The sequence below is a fragment of the Cupressus sempervirens genome, chromosome 7, assembly GCF_028749045.1.
Source record: "Cupressus sempervirens isolate cs-2001-9-10 chromosome 7, ASM2874904v1, whole genome shotgun sequence".
In the NCBI taxonomy this organism is placed as follows: Eukaryota; Viridiplantae; Streptophyta; class Pinopsida; order Cupressales; family Cupressaceae; genus Cupressus; species Cupressus sempervirens.
The window spans coordinates 366362956-366383303 of NC_143124.1; the positions used below are offsets into that span (position 1 = coordinate 366362956).

General features: G+C 32.5%; 1 long non-coding RNA gene across 1 annotated transcript; it reads right to left on the minus strand.

The window, feature by feature from the left end:
* Positions 1 to 17732: 17732 nt before the first annotated feature.
* Positions 17733 to 18868, minus strand: LOC149546998 (uncharacterized). The gene is made up of 2 exons (XR_016353804.1): positions 18624 to 18868; positions 17733 to 18145 (listed from the first exon to the last, which is right to left on the minus strand). It is a non-coding gene; the product is annotated as an uncharacterized LOC149546998 (long non-coding RNA).
* Between the last annotated feature and the right edge of the window lie 1480 nt (positions 18869 to 20348).

The window sequence follows — 20348 nt, forward strand, 5'->3', positions numbered from 1 at the left end:
ATCAAAGAATCTAGTGATGCATACCAAAACAAAACACATTGCTATAAAATATCATTTTTAAGAGAACTAGTATAAGATAAAGAAGTAAGATTGAAATATGTGAATAAAAAAGAACAAATTGTAGACATATTCACCAAGCCATTACCTAAGGATGCATTTTTGTATCTAAGAAGTAAGCTAGATGTCATTCTACTATCTAAATCTCACTAAATGAAATTTACTAATGCATAAATTAGAGCATGTTGATGATTAATTAGTTGGTACAATATTGAAAATGGCATATTGCAAATGGATAAGTACTTAAGGTACATTGATATATACTGAATGTTGTATTTGGCATGAGATGTCAAAGAGGGAGAAGTTTGCTATCATATCTCATAGAAATTTTGTATAAAAAAAGATAAGGAGATGTCAAAAGGGAGACGAACTTGGTCTGTTATCAAAGATAGAGTTTTCTATCAAAAGAAGTTGTTGCAGACATAAGTTTTCTAACAAAGGGAGAAACTAAAGGCAGAAAGAGTTTACATTGATAGAGTGAGTTCTAATAGATAAGAATTAGAATGAAAATATGGATATGTTCCTTACTTAATTCTTGCCCTAAAATTTCATTGCATTATGACATGTTGTGTTGCCATCAATGCCAAAGAGGGAGATTATTAATAACAATTGATTAATTGTGTATTATCTTTGATGTTACACAAAATTTCATATCATTTCTAATCAGTGTATGTCAAGTTCACTTGGGCATTGAGGATAGTTTTCTATGTCTATTGGGCATTCCAAAGTTTTCCTAGTTTAGAAGACAGTGTCTACCAAGTTCACTCAAGAGACAAAGGAAAGTTTGTAGAAGATGAGTGTTAACTAAGCTCACTCAGTTAATAAAGAAAATGTTTGATGGAACCAATGCTAACCGAGCTCACTCAGTTACCAAAGGAACTTTTTAAATATGCAATATTAATTGAGTTCACTTAGTTAATATGGGAAAATCACTTTGATTTAGTGTCTACTAAGTAGAGTTGGCTAACGAAGGATTTTCTTGTTTTGGCATATTGAGTTCAATTGAATCGTTTGTTGGTTGTAGCTGAATAAGGAGATGAATATTAATTATTCTAAGTTATATTCTAGCTGACTTGAAAATGTGAAAGATATAAATATAAGGGAAAGTTGAAAAATAGGGTCGAGGGCATATAATTAAACACAATTAAGGATTTAGCAATGCTAAGAGGAAGTGAATTTAAAGGATAAGTAGAATATCCTTGATTAGCTGAAAAGATATATTTGATCAAGAAGGATCAAGTATACAAGCCTGAATTGAGATATGTGATCAACAATTTAGTTGCATTAGAAATTAGTTCATCTCATTGTTACTCTCTAACCATTGTACTACTTATCTAAATCTTTTAACAAAGTTGGCTTAACAGTTATTTGTAAATCCTCTAACAAAGTGGCATTTATATTGAATTATCAAAAGACCTCTAACAACACCACTCTTAATAGTGTTTTTGTAACCTTTAATAGGGTTGGCTCCTAATAGGGCTCACTTTAGAAGAGTGAAAATCAATAACTATTTATAATTAGTGGTTTTCCCAAATTGGGTTTCCACATTAAATCTTGGTGTCAAATGTGTTCATTTCTCTTGTGTTTGCAACTAAGTTATAGTAATAGTAATCATAGTTAACATGTTAAGATTTTCATATTAAGCATTTGTTGAGAAATTTTAGTGTTTACTAAGTTACAACATTTTTCAATGTGTTTGTCAAGCATCAACAAAGATATTTTTTAACAGAAATGTTTTATAGTGACATCTAACAGATCTGGGATTTATTTTAGTGGTAAGCGATTCACCCCCCCCCCCGGTTAGTTACTCCTCTTATATTTCCAACAAGAAGACATTGTTGAAATTCTTTGGAATAATGGGGGGTGGGGGTGTGAATCAGTTATCCAGGGTCCAGATGTATAAATAAAACATTTCATAGTTTAGTGAACCCATATCCATAAAAAACTTATAATGCATGCATCCATTAGATCATACAATACTTAAACTTTGTAGGTTATTTTCATAGGTCAAAACATCTTTGCAGAAATGTAAACATGAAACATAATAGATTAAATAACACATTTAACACATGGATTTTATGTGGAAACCCAATTTGGTAAAAACCACGATTAACATGGTAATAATTCTCACTCTTCTGAAATGATGCCCTATGAAATGCTAGCCATGCTAAAGGTTACAATACACACTAGTAAATCTAACTAGGTTAGACAATTTAAATTACCCTATTAGGAGTGAGCCTTGTTAGAGGACTTCCAACAAATCACTTGGAATATCATTTGGTTTAAGGATTTACAAATGACTGTGAGGTCAACCTTAAAACAAAGGATTTACCCTAGACTGATACAATGATTAGAAAGTAGCAGTAAGGCTTGATTTGATAACAAATTATAACTCGCATAATATAGATCTATGTGTTAGTCTTCCCTTTTGTGTGCATTTCACACACTTCAAATTTGATAGCTTGTTTACCCTTCAAGCATTCGTACTCTTAAGTCTTCTTTCTTTTCTTACTAATAGTAATCTCTTTTGTTCGGTCACTAAATGAAGCAATATCCTAGACTACTTATCTTTCTTAGGTTCTTGCACATCACAATGTTTTCTTACAACCAACTCTCTCTCTATAAATATAGATTTTAAGTTCTTTTGCCACTCAACCTCAATCTTCCATTTTAGGGTTAGGTAGAATTAGGTAGGATACAATGAATCTGCACAGTTTTCCATTTGGTTCCTCTAGAAACTTCTTCTACAATCCTCTTTGAATTCACCTCAAAAAAGCTTACGTTCAATTTTGTGCCACTAGCTCAACATAGTTATCTTCCACATGCTTCACACAATTCAAGAAAATAAATTGTTAGCTCAGATTCATCAAATCTATGATTTAAGATGTATACTGACACTCGACATCAATATGTTTTTACTTAACTTCCATACTGCTCTTCCACTCATCTTCAACTAGTTAACATAGAAAACACTAAAGTTTACTAGTGCTTAGCATCAACTAAAATTTTCTTGGATTACACTAAGTTCACTCAGCATACACTGAAACTTTACTTTTCTTGTCTCCAATTGATTTTCTACTTGGCTTTCACTAACTTTTCTTGACACCTATTATCCACTCGGTCAATCTTGGTAGACTCAATTCTTCTTACTTGTTCTTCTAGACTTAATCAATGTATCAACCTTTGTAGCCTTAAGTAGATAATAATATAGGTAAAAGCACAAGCCTATGTCACCCTTTTGTAACGAAAAGGCTAACTAAAGTATAACTGTTCAAATTGAATGATATAAAATTGGTATTATTATTTTGAATTTGAAAATGTAGTAAACTAATGAAATGTGTAAAAATCAATGAATTTTAGGATTATAATTTTTAATAATAATTTGAAATAATAATTTTTATATTTTCCTAATTTTTATATATAATTTTTTAGCAGCTAAAAAAGGCTAAAAATTAGGGGTCTAGTTCCCACCATAAAACTATATGGAAATAAATTTATTTCCCTTTGATTTCAAACTATGTTATAGATAAAATATATATATCTAGAACAACTAAAAATAAAGATCAACTTTACACCAATATTTTCTCTTTTATAATGATTCAAATTTCAACTCACCTAAAATTGATAGTTTTCATCTCCTACCACATTTTTCAAAGCAAATCCATTGTAATAAAGAGAAAAATTATACATTCCAGAACATGACTCTCTCCTCTAGAATGTCATGTATCATTTTTAATTTTATTTTTATATGATTTAATATTTTTTCTTTCTCAAAATTGATATTTTTTCAAGTGTTAAAATACTTGGTTATAGAATATTTTTATTATAATATACTATAACTAATTAAACCACTATAAAATCTATATGAGAATAGTCTTAACTCTAAGCTCTACAAAATGGTGTTTATATGTTATTATAAAAATATTATAAAAATAGTAATATTTATTGAAATGTCACTTTTTTGAAATAATTTTATTTATTTAGTAGTTGGATACAAACTAGTATAAAACATGCATTTAATAGACAATTGCGATTGCAAAAGTGTGAGACCATAGATAACTTAGCTAGAATGAATTTTTCTAGATCAGAGGTTTCAACAAAATGGATTTTTACATAGAAATAGTTGTTGGTGTAAATAAGTATTTATTATTTAAACTTCCTTAAGTGTACTTAGGTTAATGCATATTTTTTATTATTTATTTATTAGTCACATAGGAGCATGTGCACTCTTGTGAGTTGTCATGTTGACAACACAATAGTTTGCACCTCTTTTATGCACATGGTGTCTACAATGTAGGAGTTAGCACACTAATTAAGTATATGGTGTCTACAACCTTCTTATTCTTATCCACTCATCTAGAATGTTGGATAAGGTGTGTGCTTAGTTGTTAATTCTTATTTCTTGGTTATTTTTAGAGACATTCTAGGTTCTTCCCGAGAGGCCTTTATATATAGGCACTCCTAGTGTGTTTGTACATCACATCATATACTAAACAGAGCAATGTATTTGGAGATACTTTGATTAATTGATCATATCCATTTTTGGTCTACAATTGTGCTTGTGTTTGAGTTCTTAGTTCTTGGGTGAATTTTTCCTTTAGAAAAATTCTTACATAGTATCAGAGCTAGACCAAATTCTTATCAGAGCTCTTGAAAATGTTATCATTACGTAGTCATTCGAAACCATGCTTGGTTCAACACCTCAACCTGAATCTAGAGTACTACAAAAATTGGGAGCGTCTAGAGCCAGATCTGACCTTGCCATTGCATCCAAAATACTAATTTGGTGAAATCGACTATAAACTCGGCTACCTTGGCCAAAGTAGATTGTGAGGCCATTTTTTTTGCAAACTGGCAATTGAAGGACCAATTTGTAGCATTGGTATGATCATTTCAGATTTGTACATTTAATTTTTCAATCTTCATTTTTTCATCTGCATCTCTGCTATTTTTTATAGATTTGCATTATTTTTTGAAATTTTTTTGGCCATCAGGCCATAGGAAAGATTTTTTGCTGGTGAAGATTGAAGCTTGCTGGTGCAAACTAGATATTTGTGTCACATTTAGAAGATCCAAAAAACCCCAAATCAGATTTTGTTTCATCCAAGTCAAACATATGAGGCCAAATCTAGAGCCATTTGTTTTTTGGAGGCATGGTAGAGATTCAGAAAAAATAACAATAGCAACAATTTTCAAATAGCAATATCTCCCTCATACAGATTTCTTTTTGTGAGCAAATTTTTTTTTTTTGAGGTAGGATTTCATGATCTCCACATTGGTGTAGGTGGTTTGACATCTTTGTTCCTGAATTTTTTTTGTAACTCACAAATCCCAAATTTTGCCACTTAAAATGCTTAGTACGGGCTCATTTAGACTCCAAATCAGGTTCCATTTTTTTGAAAGTGCATTTTTTTTGTCTACTTTCCTAATCTATAATCATATTATAGGTTCTATAGATAGAAATACTACTTTCAAAAATAGATCCTAAATTGGCAAGTGGCTACCAAGTGCCAACAACATCTTTTTTTGGGGGGTTTTTTGATTTCTAGGAGGTTCATTGATTGATATCATGGAGTCTTGTTAGATTTGTAAGTCTAATATTAGACCACAGTTGACAACAAGGAACTATCACAAATGTAGTACTTTGATAGTCAATCATCTAAGAGACCATCCAAAATTGCTTCCTTATCTCTATACATTGCCACCACATTTTAATTGAACATATGTTGTCAACCTTCGTCGCTTTTTGTCTAAAAGTATGAGTGAGGAATATTTTGCTCCTCTCAGATTGGCACATTTTCCTGATGATATTTGGTTGTCTATTTGGGAATCATATGGAGATCCTTGTGATCCTCCATCTCCAAAGGACATTCTACATCTAATCACTCTAGCTACGGTTTCTTAAACTCTAGATGAGATCACACCTCTAGCTCCTATTGCTCCTACTGCTATAGTTTTAGCCATAAATGCTTCATATTCAGTGCAGTAGGACCCTTTATGTCTTCCTAATCCACCTTCATGTGATGACTTCCTTTATGCCCTTGTAGGCCTGTTCATGGCATCTCACATTGAAGATTTGGGAGACATTATTGATGACATTCATCTTTTTTTGAGGTAGATACTTCTTTTACCATAGTGATAGATTCATGTACTTCAGCACTCCAGGGTACACTTTGTCTTTTAGGTGATGATTTCTTGCCAAACATTTCAGCTCTATTCTTGGAGTCACGCACAATAGATATGGGAGACTTTTATGGTGATCTATCACTTTTCTTCACTGAAGATTCTTGTATAGTTGTTGCAAGGGGTCCACTCTAATCCTCAAGTCCATTCTCTACATGATCAATCCTTCTAGGTTGGTGTGATTGTGGATTCTCATTTACAGCATCTGCAGGAAGTCTCTTTCACATTTGAGAAGATTGTTGATTTCCTGAAGCAGGTTCTACATCTCTCCTTGTTTGATTTGCGCTTCTCTTCAATAGTTTTGGAGGAAGCCATCATTAGTATCACCACAAGGACTTTTGGACAAGTTTCAGAGACACCGATCATCATAGAGATTCTTTCTCCATATAGGGGATGCATCTCCTTTGAACTCTTGCATTTGTTTCTTCCAAAGGGGAGGAACATCATTCAAAGTTCGTGGATCAACTTCTATATTGGAGCATTTCTCACTGATCGGCACACTACTTTTAGGGGAGGACTGCCTCATCTCCTTCTTCTCCTTTTTTGGGGGGACTTTTTCCTCTTAGGACATTTTGTCCTTCTCCTTCTTTTCTTTCTTGTATATATTGGATGTTTGTTGTAATGGGGGGTCTTGATTACTCCATCCATCCATGCATCCTCTTTCATCTCTCTTTTTGGGGGAGGGTTTCTCCTATTAGTTTTTCCTTCTTTCCCAACTTTATGGGAGATTTTATTTGCATTTGCATTATGTACATGGGTACCTAAAATGGCCTAGTATCCAAGACCCATCATGCACTTCATCCTATTTGTCATAAGCTTAAGGGCATTCCCCTAAGTTACACTTAAGGGTGGGTGTTGGTGTAAATAAGTATTTTCTATTTACACTTACTTAAGTTTACTTAGGTTAATGCATATTTTTTATTATTTTTTTATTAGTCACCTAGGAGCATGTGCACTCTTGTGAGATATCATGTTGACAACACAAGAGTTTGTACCTCTTTTATGCACATGGTGTCTACAACCTTCTCATTCTTATCCACTCATCTAGAATGTTGGAGAAGGTATGTGCTTAGTTGGCAATGCTTATCTTATCTCTTGGTTTTTTTAGAGACATTCTAGGTGCTTGTTAGTGTAAATAAGTATTTACTATTTACACTTACTTAAGTTTACTTAGGTTAATGCATATTTTTTATTTTTTATTTATTGGTCACCTAGGAGCATGTGCACTCTTGTGAGTTGTCATGTTGACAACATAGGAGTTCGCACCTCTATTATGCACATGGTGTCTACAACATAAGAGTTAGCACACTAATTAAGCATATGGTGTCTACAACCTTCTCATTCTTATACACTCATCTAGAATGTTGGATATGGTATGTGCTTAGTTGCAAATGCTTATCTTATGTCCTGGTTGTTTCTAGCAACATTCTAAGTGCTTACTTAGAGGCCTTTATATATAGGCACTCCTAGGGTGTTTGTACATCACATCATATATTGAACAGAGCAATATATTCAGACATACTCTGATTAATTGATCATATCCATTTTTGTTCTATAGTTGTTCTTGTGTTTGAGTTGTTAGTTCCTAGGTGAATTTTTCCCTTAGGAAAATTCTTACATGGTATTAGAGCTATACCAAATTCTTACAATAATCAAATTCAATCATTCTAATAAATCATCTTGAAAGCTAACACTATGTACTTTTACCCATACATTGTATCATCGTTGTCTTAACTAATCTGTGTACAAGTTTTTAATACTATAATTCAACTTTTTTCTCTAGGTGTTCTTGTTATCTTAATTGGTCAAAACCTCTTCATCAATCAAACAAATGATAGTAATCAAATCAACTAAGTAGTTGTCTTACCAGCTAGTAGCAAGTTTGATATCAGTGAAAAAATAATTATTGAATCATTACAAACTCATATCTACAATCTCCATCTTGGGCATCAGTGGCAAACCATACCAACAATAATACCAAAAATAAAATAATTCCTTCTATTGAAATTTCTCCCTCTATCAATAGCTTTCACCTTCTATATAGGCTACAAAATTCAATTCAAATAAACTAACAATCAACTCTTCCTTATGACTCCCTCTTGATCACTCCCTCTTTCTCATATTCAAGCATCTCTGCACTATTCTTATATCTCCCTTGGCATTATCTACCTCTTACTAGGTAGATGTATTTCATTTTTGTCATTTCTTCTTCTTTAGTAAAAATAAGGTATACTATCTCCCATTGAGTAGATATTTCTCCTTTTACTATACTCTCTCTTTGACTATAATGACAAAGACTTTCCATATCAACATGTAGATGTTAACAATTTCAGTTTCTCCCCTTGTCACCTTACTTGTGACTAATCTATTGTTCCATCTCTTTGATTACTTTACATAGTTCCTAAAGTAATATCCACTGCATCAATTTGTAAGAAACAACATTCAGCTCCAATTGATCCAAGGCACTACTCATGTTTCTTAAGCAACTTTGGATAGGGGTATCACCCCTTGTTTACCTATTTGATACTCATGAGCATCCTTAGGTAATTATTTTGTGAAGATATCAACTATTTGCTCTTTTCTATTCACATATTCCATCTTCACCTATTTGTGTTGAACTAATTCTCTCAAGTAATGATATTTGATTGTAATATTCTTAGTCTTTCTATGCATCATAGTTTTCTTTGATATATTTATAATACTTTTATTATCACAATAAAGTATTATAAGTTGAATTATTTCTTCCTTTGTACCTTTGAGTAGCTATTTGATCCATAGAATGTTTGTATAATTTATTGCATCAGCAATATATTCAGCTTCATCAGTAGATTAAGATATGCAATTCTGTTTCTTGCTAGTGTAGGTAACCAACCTCTTTCCTAAGAAAAAGGTTCCCCACTAGTGATCTTTCTATCATCAACGTTTCCAGCCCAATCAACATTAGTGTAGGCTCTCAACTCAAATTTTTTATTTTTCTTATATTATAAACCATAGTCTTATGTTGCTTTTAGATATCTCATTATTCTCTTAACATCCATCAAATGATTCTCATTAGGATCAGTAGAGAATCTTACAACCATCCCCACAAATAATGCAATGTCACAGCTTCTATGCACTACATATTTCAATTTGTAATCATAGACATGTATAAAATTATAATTTACATCAGCTGAATCATCATTTTTGACAACTTGTGTCCTATCACCATAGGTGTGCTAAATAGTTTTGAATCCTCCAATCCAAAAAAAATCAATATCTCCTTCACACACTTAGACTGAGTGATGTATATACCATATTTCATCTGATATGCTTGCAAACCAACAAAGAACTTGACCTCTCTAAACATAGACATCTCAAATTATTTCTTCATTTCATTTGCAAAAGTCTTATATAATCCATCTCAACCTCCAAATATGATATCATTAAGAGAATTTTAAGCTAGTAAAATACATTTACCTCCTTTTGTCTTCAAGTACAAATTGATGTTATCATTAGTCCTCTTAAATCCAATTCTTACAAGATAGTTGTGAATCCTTTCATACCATGCTCTTGGTGCTTTCTTAAAACCATATAAAAAAATTTGTAGACTAAATACCATGTTATTGTTGTTAGCATCAAAAAATCCTTCTAAATGTTCTATATAGATGTCTTCTTCTAATATGTCATTCAGAAATGCATATTTCACATCCATTTTATAAACTTTGAAACCTTTGTATGTAGAGTAAACAAGGAGAGTTCTTACTCCTTCCAATCTTGCAACAAGGGAAAATGTTTCTCCATAGTATATCCCTTCTTCTTGTGCATACCCTTAACAAAATAATCTTACCCAGTTTCTTATGATTTTACCATTTTCATCTGACTTTCTATACACCCACTTGATTCCAATCATATTCTCATCCTTTAGTCTATGAACTAGAGTCCATGTCTTGTTCTTCTCAATTTGTTTAATCTCTTCTTTCATGGATTTACTCTAGTCCATGTTTTCTAATGCATCTTTCATTAACTTAGGTTCATGCATGCTTATCAAACATGTATCACTTCTTAGCTTGTTCCTTGTCATGGGTCTAGTATCTCTATCTCCAATAATTTAATCAATAGGATGATGTCTCTTGACATACTTTCACAATCTTGAATCTAGTCTACTCTCCTCATGAGGTCTATCAATTTCTAAATCACTATGTATATCTCTATCAAGTAATTAAACATTTCTTTCATGTACACCAATCTTAGAATCAGAATGTATCTCAGCTTCATTCTACAACTCAACACTTGACTCTAGCTCGGTTCTTGAATGCAACTCAGTATTCATTGTATGTGACTCAATAGTCACTGAAACTTGATGTTGATGAGCAACTTGATTTACAACATCTTCATCAACAAGAATACCTTCATAAAAGTATACAAAAGATGTGTATTCATCTAGTTCTTTCATAGGGTCACCCTCATGTGCCTCTGTATATTCATCAAACTTCACATTTGCACTTTCCACAACTTTGTTAGTGTTAGTATTTAAAAACTTGCAAGCTTTACTTCTTATAGCATAGCCATGGAATGTACCTTCTTCAATTTTAGCATCTAATTTACCATTCTTAAAATCATTAAAAATATAGAACTTGGTTCAAAATACGTTAAAATATTTTACATTAGGTAAGTATCCATAAAATAATTCAAAATGTGTTGAATGAGTACCTTTCTGTATTTGCACATAATTCAAGGTATAGACAGTTGTACTTATAGACCATCTCTATTATTTCAAAGCAACATTCTTCTCCATCGTGAGTGTCCTAGCATAGTCCATTATAGATCTGTTCCTCCTTTTAGCAATGTAGCAAAACTTCTTGCCTTTGTCTTTGTAATCTTTGTTATCCCCGTCTCTCTACCTCTATATTTGTCACCACTTCTGTAATTCTTCTTTTTTGGAAATCTAGCAGAAACATGACCAACCTCATTGCAATTAAACCACATGATAGGTAACTTACCTTTTAATTTACCTTTGCCTTTGTGAAATCTCCTTACTAGTGGTGCTTCAAGTTTTTCTACATCCTCGTCATCCATGTCACTATCACTAGAAACATATTTGACTTTTTTGTCTTCTCCTTAGGTTCTTTTAATGAAAACTTATCTTTAAAAGTAGGTTCAACATTGTCAGGTTTGAAATTATCAAAATTAGAGAGCTCAAATGTAGTGAGCATACCTACCAAACTTTTAAGAGTCAGATGAGAACCTGGTATATATCTGAGTTCTTGTATGACCAAAAGACTAATAGCATAGGTGGGTGGCATCGAAGGGTAGTAGTGTTTTTAGTACTTTACTCAATATAATATCATTATCAATAATACTAGTAGCTAATCATATAGCATTAACCACACCTTCTATTCTAGAGTAATATTGAGCAACATTATCACCTTCTTCTATTCTCATATCATCAAACATACCTATAACACATTTAGATTTGGCTCTTAAAAAATTTGTATCTCCTCCATAAATGGTGTGAAGAGCATCCTACATCTTCTTTGCACTATCACAACCCTTGATAGCATAAAAAATGGAATAACTTAGGGTAGATACAATCTCCAACATTGACAGATTGGATTCTTCCTTCTTTTGCAGATCTTCAGCACTTAGGGCTCCAACAAGATTCCCAAGCTTTGTAATAATGGTAGATTGTGCATGATCCCCTAGACCTCCTAGGTGTAACTTCATCAGAATTTTCCATGCAAGGAAACTATCCTTATTAAGGTTGGGTTCCTCTCTTTATGACATCTTGATATTTTCCTTCTGGTGTCTTCAAACTAGTCCTCTTAAGAAGATGGCTCTGATACCAATTGATGGAATTCTTTAGAATAACCAAGACAAGGGATGAATCAATTATCCAAGCTCTATATGTATAGATAAGACATTTCATAGCTCACTTTATCCATAAATACCTATTAAGAATGCATCCATTAGATCATACAATGCTTTAAATTTGTAAGCTATTGTCCTAGGTTAAAACATCTTTGCAAAAATGTAAAGATGAAATATAAAAAATTCAATAACACATTTGACACATGGATTTTACATGGAAATCCAATTTGGGAAAAACCACCAATAACATGCTAGTGATTTTCACTCTTCTGAAGTGATGTCATGTGAAAGGCCAACCTTGTTAAAGGTTACAATACACACTATAAAGTGGAAGTTGGTTTGGGGATTTCAATCACCCTATTAGGAGTGAACCTTGTTAGAGGACTTTAGATCATTCACTTGATATGTCCCCTAGCTAAAGGATTTAAAAATGACTAGGAGCTCAACCTTAATCTAAAGGATTTACCCTAGATAGATACAATGATTAGAAAGTAACAGTAAAGCTTGAGCTGATAACAAATTATAATTCACTTGCAAATTATAGATCTATGTTTTAGTCCTCCATTCTGCTTAGATTTCACACACTTCAAATTTGACAGCTTCTTCACCCTTCAAGAATTCAAACTCGTAAGCCTTCTTTCTTTTCTTGCTAATAGAAGTCTCTTTTGTTTGGCCACTGAATAAAGAAATACCCTAGACTCCTTATCTTTCTTTGGTTCTCTCATATGACAACCTTTTCTTCCAATCAACTCTCTCTATAAATAGAGATTTTAAGATCTTTCTTCATTCAACCTCAATCTCCCATTTTATGATTAGGTAGAATTATGTAGGATACAATGAATCTATGGACATTTCCATTTGGCTCCTCTAGAAACTTCTTCTTCAATCCTCTTTCAAGTCACCTCAAAATAGTTTAGCTAGACTTCTATGCCACCAACTCATCATAGTTATCTTCCACACGCTTCACACAATTCAAGAAATTAAATTGTTGGCTAAGATTCATCAAATCTATGATTTAACATGAATACTAGCACTTGGCATCAATATGTTGTTACTTGGCTTCCATACTGCTCTTCCACTCATCTTCAGCTAGTTAACTTGGCAAACACTAAAGTTTATCGGTGCTGGCATCAACTAAACTTTACTTGACTTACACTAAGTTTATTTGACATACACTAAAAATTCACTTTTCTTGGCTCCAATTGATTTTTTTCTCAGCTTGCACTAATTTTGCCTAGCACCTACTATTCACTCAGTCAATCTTGGTAGACTCAATTCTTCTTACTTGTTATTCTAGACTTAATCAATGTAACCAATGTTTGTACCCTTCAGTAGATAATCAATAAATTATATCATCATTATCTTAACTAATCTTTGTAGTCCTTTTTAGTACCATAGCTCAACCTTTCCCCTAGGTGTTCTCATTATCTTAATTGGTTAGAACCTCCTCATCAACCAAACAAATGATAGTACTAAAATCAACTAAGCAGTTGTCTTATAAACAAGTAACAGGTCTAATATCAGTGAAAATATAATGATTGAATCATTACAATCTCATATCTACAATATTGCTCTTTGGCATTGGTGGCAAACCATACCAACAACAATACCAAAAATATAATAATGCCTTGTATTGAAATCTCTCCCTCTATCAGTAGCTTTCATCTTCTATATAGGCTAAAAAATTCTATTCTAATCAACAGATAATCAACTCTTCTTTATGACTCCCTCTTGAATACTCCCTCTCTTTGATATTCAAGCATCTCTGCACTATTCTTATATCTCCCTTAGCACTATATCCCTTATACTAGGTAGATGTATTTCTTTCTATTATTTCTTTGTCTTTAGTAAATATCAAGTACACTATCTCCCTCTGAGTAGATAATTCTTCCTTTGCTATTTATATATTCTCCCTCTTTGACAGCAATTCCAAAGACTTGTCATATCAACATGTAGATGTTAAAAATTTCAGTTTCACCCCCTATCACCTTAATTGTGACTGATCTATGCACTACATTAAGTTATAAGATACAACATTCAACTCTAGTTGATCTAAGGCACTATTTATGTTTCTCAAGCAGCTTTGGATAGGGGTATCACCCCTAGTTTACCTCTTAAATATACATGAGAATCCTTAGGTAATTGTTTTGTGAAGATATCAACTATCTTCTCTTTTCTATTCACAAATTCCATCTTCACCTCTTTGTGTTGAACTAACTATCTCAAGTAATGATACTTGACTGCAATGTTCTTAGTCTTTGTTTACATCATCAAGTTCTTTGATATATTAATAGAACTTCTATTATCACAATAAAGTATCACAAGTTCAATGAATTCTTCCTTCATACCTTTGAGTAGTTGTTTGATCCAAAGAGTGTTTGTATAATTTACTACAACAGAAACATATTTAGCTTCATTAGTACATTCAGATATGCAATTTTCATTCTTGTTGGTCTAGGTATCCAACCTTTTTCCTAAGAAAAATGCTCCTTCGCTAGTGCTCTTTCTATCATCAATGTTTCTAGCCCAATCAGCATTAGTGTAGGTTCTCAACTCAAACTTTTCATTTTCTTATAGTATACACCATAGTCTTATGTTTTGTTCAAATATCTCATTATTCTCTTAACATCCATGAAATGATTCTTATTAGGATTAGCAGAGAATCTTGCAACTATCCTAGCAAATAATGCAATGTCACATCTTCTATGCAGTACATATTGTAATTTGTCAATCATAGACCTATATAATGTTTAATTCACATCAGCTAAATCATCAAACTTTGACAACTTGTGTCTTGTCACCATAGGTGTGCTAACTGGTTTTGAATCAACCAATCCAAAAAAAATCAATATCTCTTTCACATACTTAGACTGAATGATTTAGATACCATATTTCATCTCATATACTTGCAAACTAACAAAGAGCTTGATCTTCCAAACATGGACATCTCAAATTCTTTCTTCATTCCATTTGTAAAAGACTTATATAATCCATCTTGACCTCCAAATATGATATCATAAACAAAAAATTAAGCTAGTAAAGTGCATTTACCTCCTTTTGTCTTCAAGTACAAATTGATGATATAATCAGTCCTCTCAAAGGATAATCTTCACCATATAGTTGTGAATCCTTTCATACCATGCTCTTGGTGCTTTCTTTAAACCATATAAAACATTGTGTAGTCTACATACCATGTTCTTGTTGTTAGCATCAACAAATTCTTTTGGATTTTCTATATACACCTCTTCTTCTAATATGCCATTCTGAAATGCAGATTTCACATTCATTTTATAAACTTTGAAATCTTTGTATGCAGAGTAAGCAAGGAGAGTTCTTATTCCTTCCAATCTTACAATAGAAGAAAATGTTTCTCCATAGTCTATCCCTTCTTCTTGTGGATTCCTTTGCAAAATAATATTGCCTTCTTTCTTGTGACTTCACCATTCTTATCTAACTTATTTTAGTACGCCTAGTTGGTTCCAATCACATTCTTTTCCTTTGGTTTGGGAATTAGAGTCCATGTCTTATTCTTCTCAATATATTCAATCTCTCTTTTCATTGGTTTACTCTATTCCACCTTTTGTAATGCATCTTTCACTAACTTAGGTTCATGCATTCTTAGCAAACATGTATCAGTTCTTAGCTTGTTCCTTGTCATGGGTCTAGCATATTTGTCTCCAATAATTTAATTAATAGGATGATGTCTCTTGACATACTTTGACAATCTTGGTTCTATTCTACTTTCCTCATTAGGTCTATTAATTTATGAATCACTATGTATTTCTCTATTAGGTAACTCAACATTTCTTTCATGTACACCAATCTCAAAATCAGAATGTGTCTCAACTTCATTCTGCAACTCAACACTTGACTCTAGATCAATTCCTAAATGCAACTCGATATTTATTGTATATGACTCGACAGTCACTATAACTTGATGTTGATTTGCAATTTGATTTACAACATCTTCATGAGAAGACATACCTTCATAAAAGTATAAAAAAAATATGTATTCCTCTGGTTCTTCCATATGTCTAGTCTCATGTGCCTTTGTATATTCATCAAACTTCACATTTGCACTTTCCACAACTTTGTTAGTGTTAGTATCCATACCATAATTCAAAAGGTGTTGAATGAGTACCTTTCTTGACTTGCACATGGTTCAAGGTATAGATATTTGTACTTATATACACTCTCCAATATTTCAAAGCAACATTCTTCTCCATCATGAGTGTCCTAGCACATTTAATAAAAGATGTATTCCTCCTTTCAACAATGTAGCAAGACTTCTTGCCTTTGTCTTTGTAATCTTTGTTGTCCTCATCTCTTCTACCTCTTTATTTGTCACCACTTCTAATATTCTTCTTTTCTGGACATCGAGTAGAAATATAACAAACCTCATTGCAATTAAAATACATGATAGGTAACTTACCTTTTAATTTTCCTTTTCTACTATGAAATCTCCTTGCTAGAAGTACTTCAAGTTGTTCTACATCCTTCTCATCTATGTTACTATGACTAGAAACATATTTGACCCTTTACTTCTTCTTCTTAGGTTCTTTTAATGAAAACTTAGCTTTGAAAGAAGATTCAACATTATCATGTTCAAAATTATCAAAATTAGAGAGCTCAAAGTCAATGAGCCTACCTACCAAAACTTTAAGAGTCAGATTAGAACCTAGTATATATTTGAGTTCTTGTATGGTTGAAACTCTAATAGCATAGATTTAGATTTGGCTCTTAGAACATTTGTGCCTCCTTCATAAATGGTGTGAGGAGCATCAAGGACATCTCTCTTCCACTAGCACAACCCTTGATAGCATCAAACTCGAAATAACTTAGGGCAAGGGCAATCTCCAACATTATCAGATTGTGTTCTTTCTTCTTTTTTAGATCTTCGACACTTAGGGCTCTAGGAGGATTCACATGCTCTTTGATAAGGGTAGATTGTGCATGATCCCCAAGACCTCCTAGGTGTAGCTTCTTTAGACTTCTCCATGGAAGGAAGTTGTCCTTATTAAGCTTAGGTACCTCTCTTTATGACATCTTGATCTTTTTCTTCTAGTACCTTTGAACTACTCCTCTTAAGAAGATGGCTCTAATACAAATTAATGGAGTTCTTTAGAATAATTGAGAGGGGGAGAATCAATTATCCAAGCTCCAGATGTACAAATAAAAAAATTTCACATCTTATTGAACTTGTATCCATAAAAGCTTATGATGCATGCATCCATTAGATCATACATTACTTTAAATTTATAAGTTATTGTCCAAGGTAAAAACATCTTTGCAGAAATGTAAACATGAAACATAACAGATTCAATAACACATTTGACACATAGATTTTACATGGAAGTCCAATTTGAGAAAAACCACGAGTAAAATGCTACTAATTCTCACTCTTCTAAAGTGATGGCATGTGAAAGGCCAACCCTAATAAAGACTACAATACACACTTTTAAATGTGACCTGGTTTGGGGATTTCAATCACCCTATTTGGAGTGAACCTTGTTAGAGGACTTTAGATCATTCACTTGCAATGTCACTTGGTTAAAGGATTTACAAATGATTTTTAGGTTAAACTTAATCTAAAGGATTTATCATAGACTGATACAATGATTAAAAAGTAACAACAAGGCTTGAACTAATAACAAATTACAACTCACTTGTAGATTATAGATCTATATTTCAGTCTTCCATTCTAATTGTCTTTTACACACTTCAACTCTGATAGCTTTTTAACCCTTCAAAAATTTATACTCTTAAGCCTTCTTGCTTTGCTTGCCAATAACAGTCTCTTATGTTTAGCCACCAAATGAAGCAATACCCTAGACTCCTTGTCTTTATTAGGTTCTTGTACATGACAACCTTTGCTTTTGCCCAACTCTCTCTATAAAAAGATATTTAAGATCTTTTGTTGTTCAACCTCAATCGTCCATTTTAGGGTTAGGTAGGATTAGGTAGCATACAATGAATCTACCCACTTTTCCATTTGGTTCCTCTAGAAAAATTTCTTCAATCCTCTTTGAATTCACCTTGAAATCGTTTACCTTGAATTCTGTACACCAACTCACTATAGTTATCTTCTGCATGCTTTATACAATTCAAGAAAACAAAATAGGTAGCACATATTTTTCAAATCTACAATTTAACATGAATACTAGCACTCAACATCAATATGTTATTACTTGGTTTCCATATTGTTCTTCCACTCATCTTCAACTAGTTAACTTGGCAAACACTAATGTTTACTAGTGCTCGGCATCAAATAAAATTTACTCGACTTCCACTAAGTTTACTTGGCATACAATGAAGCTTCACTTTTCTCAGCTCTAATTGATTTTTTTCTTGGCTTGCACTAAATTTTCTTGGCACCTACTATCCACTTGGTCAAGCTTGGTAGACTCAATTCTTCTTACTTGTTCTTCTTGTAAGGAAACTTGGCAACAAAGAATATAATTGTTTCCACATAACCCATAATAAATCTGAAATAAACACAAAATTAAAATTCACATGCAAGAGAATAGACAACATACCCACAAAATTGTGACACAAGATATACCCTGGGAAACCCTCATTGAGGGAAAAACCCAGCCTCCAAAAGCATCCATCACCATGTATTATTCAGCAAAAAATACCATTGCCATACAACCATGGAAGCCTTCATGGCCATAGCCACAACTGAGCAAACTATGTGAACAAGCATGAATCCACACATCCCATGCCATGCTTTCAACCTTCACAAATGCTCCCTTGGCTAACCTGTCAAGCCTTGTCCCGCTTGATTCTTGCCTTTTGTCTTCTCCTTGTCACTCTTACTCTCTATACAACAACTACCCTTGTGGCTGCTTATATAGTAGCAAGTCCCACAAAACCACCAAGTGGTATTACATAAACCATGTGCTAAAACCATGTGCTACCTAACCCAATGACCCCACATTTAATATTGGGCATTTAATTCTTTTCCCCCAATATTAAATAATTACATGAAATATTTTCACAATGTTACAATACAACTCATCAAGAATATTCCATGGGAATCTTTACATGTTGCACGTCCATCTAGGCACAACATTACATAATAAAAATAAAATAATAAAATAATAATATTATGCAATGTGTGCAACACCCATTATCTCAACACTTCTAGACCTAATTAGTGTATCCAACCTTTGTAGCCTTAAGTAGATAATCAATACATTGTATCATCACTATCTTAATTAATCTTTGTACTCCATTTTCATACCATAACTCAACCTTTCCTCTAAGTGTTTGTGTTATATTATTTGATCAAAACATCCTTATCAATCAAAAAAATCATAGTACTCAAATCAACTAAGTAGTTGTCTCACCAACAAGTAGCGGGTTTGAAATCAGTGACAAAACAATGATTGAATCATTACAATCTCATATTAACAGACATGTCCATCCCTTCACCAGCATGTGTCCTCCTATTTCTCTCCTTTTAGGTATCCCAAAGGTGTATGGTTGGGGATATTTCTCATAGGTTATCATAGACCTTAGAAAAACCATGTTTGGGCCAACTATTGAGAAGTTTCCATACATTGTCTGTGAGAGTAGATTATCAATTTAACATTTGACATAGTGATTGCCAACAAACAAGCATTGATATAGTAGATGTTAAGTTGTCTCAAAATTATATTCACATATAGTTCATATAGATGGTCCTTCAAAAGTCATCCTAGTGGTCCTATCCATTGTAAGATTTATTTTTATTTAATATATATTTTCCCAGAGAAAGATGCTCGCCTTAGGGAGGTATGATGGGTCCTAGCAGAGATTGGGGAGATATTTATTTTCTCCCATTGCTATGAGTTAATTATCCATTTGCATCCCTTTTGATATTATATTTTCAATTTTGTGTTGAATGGCAATTGCATCAACTACAACATAAAGTCTATTCAAACAAATAAATTGACAATTTGTGTTGAATTGCATGCTTCAATTTTAAACAATTTATTTAGAAACTATTTATGTAATTTTTATATTAATTAATTCATTTTTTATTAGATGTAAAAATAAAAGAAAACAATATATAAAATGAAATTATGATTGACTTAAAATTTAATATGTTCTATCTATCATTGCAATTTATTTTTACATAAATAATCTTGATACACAAATTTCTAAAGTGTCACAAAAAAATGATAAGTAGTATATAGACAAAAAGATTGTAATTTACAAAATAATGATAAGTATAAAGACAAATCCTCAAAGTTTCCCTATAATAAAAGCTCTAA